At 42.3% G+C, this 4,254-nt stretch overlaps 3 non-coding genes across 3 annotated transcripts; 1 reads left to right on the top strand and 2 right to left on the bottom strand.

The window, feature by feature from the left end:
- Positions 1-347: 347 nt before the first annotated feature.
- Positions 348-420, bottom strand: trnaf-gaa (transfer RNA phenylalanine (anticodon GAA)). Its single transcript has one exon. It is a non-coding gene; the product is annotated as a tRNA-Phe (tRNA).
- Positions 421-805: 385 nt separating this feature from the next.
- Positions 806-881, bottom strand: trnaf-gaa (transfer RNA phenylalanine (anticodon GAA)). Its single transcript has one exon. It is a non-coding gene; the product is annotated as a tRNA-Phe (tRNA).
- Positions 882-2,131: 1,250 nt separating this feature from the next.
- trnaf-gaa (transfer RNA phenylalanine (anticodon GAA)) lies at positions 2,132-2,204 on the top strand. Its single transcript has one exon. It is a non-coding gene; the product is annotated as a tRNA-Phe (tRNA).
- Positions 2,205-4,254: the final 2,050 nt, after the last annotated feature.

Here is a 4,254-nt window from a genome sequence, read left to right as displayed (position 1 = left end):
ATCAGACTGCTATAATCCAGTAGCTTTTATCATGGAGGCAACTTGTGCCCAAAAGTCTCCTCCTCGCTGCCGAAACCAGGGATGGAACCAGAAACATCTCCAAACAATGACAGTCTGCCAAAAATTGAAAATAACACCTCGTGAAAAAAAAAGACAGCGTTCTCTGAAAGTTCGCTTTCAACTAATGCTAGATGGCAGATGAGCTGTCACTCAGCATCTGACTATGTTACAATGCAGGTATTAATTAACTTTCTATATGTAGAACAGAGAAAGGCACCAAATCAGACTGATATAATCCAGCAGCTCTAATCATTGAGGCAACTTGTGCCTAAAAGTCTCCTCTGTTCTGCCGAAACCAGGGATCGAACCAGGGACCTTTAGATCTTCAGTCTAACGCTCTCCCAACTGAGCTATTTCGGCACAAAGGTCACCTAACAATGCTCATTAAAACAACAGCTCAAACCATGTGCCTAAATCCCTACTTTTAAACCGGGGATCGAAACCAGTGACCTTTAGAAATGCAATCTAACGCTCTCCCAACTGAGCTGTTTACTCACAGAGAATGCACTACAAAGGCAGTCATTAAAACATTTAAACAACTCCTCGTGAAAAAGACAGGATCTTCAGAAACGGCACTTTAAACTAATACTAGATGACGGATTGGCTTTTAATTTGTTTTAATCTGAATTTTTAAATTGCCGGTACAAGTGCTGTATGTAGAACAGAGAAAGGCACCAAATCAGTCTGATATAATCCAGCTGCTTTAATGATGGAGGCAACTTGTGCCTAAAAGTCTCCTCTGTTCTGCCGAAACCAGGGATCGAACCAGGGACCTTTAGATCTTCAGTCTAACGCTCTCCCAACTGAGCTCCCAACTGAGCTATTTCCCTAACAATGGTCATTACAACAACAGCTCAAACCATGTGCCTAAAACCCTACTTTTAAACCGGGGATCGAAATCAGTGACCTTTAGAAATGCAATCTAACGCTCTCCCAACTGAGCTGTTTACTCACAGAGAATGCACTACAAAGGCAGTCATTAAAACATTTAAACAACTCCTTTTGAAAAAAGACAGGATCTTCAGAAACTGCATTTTAAACTAATACTAGATGACGGATTGGCTTTTAATTAGTATTCATCTGAATGTTTACATTGCCGGTACAAGTGCTGTATGGAGAACAGAGCAAGGCACCGAATCAGACTGATATAATCCAGCTGCTTTTATCATGGAGGCAACTTGTGCCTAAAAGATAAAACGGGTGTTATCCGCTATAGTTCTTTATCGTATGGACGGGTTGGTCCACATGAGGCCGTAACGGAACCGTGGAAACGGAGCCCTCAAACGATAACGCATCCCAAAGTGGGAAGGTCTGGTAACGTAACGCTTGCTGCACCGTGTGTATGCCCTAAAGTTAAACGATCATAGCCCCGCCTCTCCTCTTATTTTTTACATTGCAGGTATGAGTGCATCTGTAATTAGAGCAGATGAAGGGCTCCTTTTCCACGGTTCCGTTACGGCCTCGTGTGGGCGAACCGTCCATACGATAAAGAACTATAGCGGAGAACACCCGTTTTGTCTCCGTGTGGACGGGGCCTGAAAGTCCTGTCTTTTTTCACAAGAGGTTGTTTACATGTTTTAATGACTGACATTGTAGTGCATTCTTTGAGATGAAAAAGCTCCGTTGGGAGAGCCTTAGACTGAATTTCTAGAGGTCCCTGGTTTTAATCCTGTGTTCTACATATAGGTTTACTCATAGGCTGCAATGTAAAAAAGTCAAATGCTAATTGACAGCCAATATGTCACCTAGTGTTGGTTTGTAGTGACCACTGTATAACATAATTCAATCATGGAACTACAGGTTGGGGGTATTGTTTCCGCACGGACATATGTGTTCTACCTGTGTATATTGTGTGCCCTCCTTGCTTCTCCCCCTTCTCTTCACGGACTGCAACCGGACCACATGTGCTAATCTGCTCTTCAATAAAGGAACCTTTTGCACCTTCGATGCACCGCCTCCGACTCCTATCTCTCGGCACTACAGCTTAAACATATTTTCTGAAAATGCTGTCTTTTTTCAAGAGATGTTGTTTTAGTTTTAGGAAGACTGCCATGGTTTGGTGACATTTTGTGCCGAAATAGCTCAGTTGGGAGAGCGTTAGACTGAAGATCTAAAGGTCCCTGGTTCGATCCCTGGTTTCGGCAGAGGAGAGTTTTGGAGCCACTAAATCACTACAGTTAATGTGGTGCCTTTGTGCTTCACAAATAGATTCACTTACACCTGCAAAGAGATATAGATAGATATGTAACTGTAAATACTTATCTAAAATAAAACTTACATTTGTGACAGAGCTATTTGATAGAAACTTCATCAACCCTTAATCTGCAGTCACTCGGTGCCAGAGCTCCTCTGTGGTGCTACTGAAGATGGAGAATAATGAACACACTGTAACAGCTCCTCTGCACACAGCTGCTGATAAAACATGAAGAGAAATCAGAGGTTAGATCGTATCAAACATCACACGCCTGTAGACGCAACACATGTACACACTGTTTGATGTGCCCCACACATAGATTTCCATCGTCTTAACGAGCAGCTTTTGTCAGAGATAGCTTTAAAACCTTTTCACAGGAAAGCAGCGGCAGCTCTCGACCTTGTAAACACATTTTATAACCCGTGTGTTTACAGAGACGTGTGTGAAGTGTGTGTGAGCTGCTGCAGAGGCTGTGGAAAAAAAGTAGTGTGGTGTGACCAGTACAAAGCACTTTGTGTGTGTGTGTGTGTGTGTTACCTTCTATGAGCATAGTTGTGATAGCTCTAAAATGAAATATATACAACCAAATAATGAGCATTTCATTTGACCTCTGACTCCATATTTCTTACTTTCTCTGATTATTATGATTTGCACACGTACTAAAACTACTGACAGGAACTGGAACATCTGTATCTGTGATTGAGAGCAACAGATAAAGTCAGGTCAAACGAACATGACGTGTTTCCACTTCTGTTCTCTGTGTTGTTATTGGTTACTTCACTATTTGTAAAGCTCCACGGTGGCAGCAGCTGTCTGTAGAGAAGCCACATGTTTGCTGGAGAGCTAATTGACTTGTTTGATACAAAAAAACACACAGAGAGATGAAGCTGAAACAGTGTGTGCTAACTCAAAGAGGCTGAGGTTTCTGAGGCTCACTGTGATCTGTCTTTGAAGCTTTTATGGAACCCAGTATAAAAACTAACTTGAGATCTTTGAAAGGCCTTTTTGTTATTCTAAAACCCTTTCAAGAGGTGTCAGAGGCAGCCAGGGTTTAAGGATGAAGGCCAATGGAAAGTGTGTGTGATATTGGGCTGTTGATAAGAGATATAATAATAATAATAATAGATTTAATTTGTTAGCGCTTTTACAGGTGCTCAAAGACGCTTTACAGATAATAGTGAAGAGAAAAGAAAAGAGAAGAAAGGAACAACAAATAAATATATAGTTAAAGTTAAAGTCAAATAATACAAAAACAATCACACATGAAAAGCCAGATTGAAGAGGTGAGTTTTTGTGAGTTTTTTTAAGCTGGTGAGGTCGGTGCAGTCTCTGATGGTTTGGGGGAGTGAGTTCCAGGGGGAGGGGGCAGCGACGGAGAAGGCTCTGTCCCCCCAGGTCCGGTTATTGGTGCGGGTGGGGATGGATAGGAGGTTGGCTTCTGATGAGAGGAGGCAGCGGGAAGGGGTGTGGTGGTGCAGCAGGTCTGTGAGGTAGGGGGGGGGCTGGTTGTTGAGGGCTTTGTAAGTAATGAGGAGGACTTTGAAGTGGATTCTTTGACAGACGGGGAGCCAGTGGAGGTTCTGGAGGATGGGAGTGATGTGGTCTCGGGAGCGGGTGTGGGTGAGGAGGCGGGCAGCAGAGTTCTGGATATGTTGGAGTTTATTGAGGAGGTTGGATGGTATGCCATAGATAGAGGATGCTATTGCAGTATTCGAGTCGTGAAGTGATGAATTCATATTCAACACCTTACAACAGCGTCATTGAACAGTTTAAAAATTATGAAGACAGAAATGTTCCTAGGGACAAATTTGTTTATCCAGCTCAGAAATCAGGTGACATACGTACTCAAATCAAACCAAAGTCAGAGGCTTCCTTTCATCATAGTTTAATACGACTTCCTTATAATACAAATTAACTGATGCTGTTTTGTTCATTGTTTAGTGAAGATAATCTACAAGACAACAATTCTGTGACGTTTTCTCAATAACCTACAAAAATAA

The sequence above is a fragment of the Notothenia coriiceps genome, unplaced genomic scaffold (genome assembly GCF_000735185.1).
Source record: "Notothenia coriiceps isolate Sejong01 unplaced genomic scaffold, NC01 NC01_scaffold00032551, whole genome shotgun sequence".
Lineage (NCBI taxonomy): Eukaryota > Metazoa > Chordata > Actinopteri > Perciformes > Nototheniidae > Notothenia > Notothenia coriiceps.
Note: the sequence above shows the minus strand (reverse complement) of the source record. Positions and strands in the feature narration are given on the sequence as shown.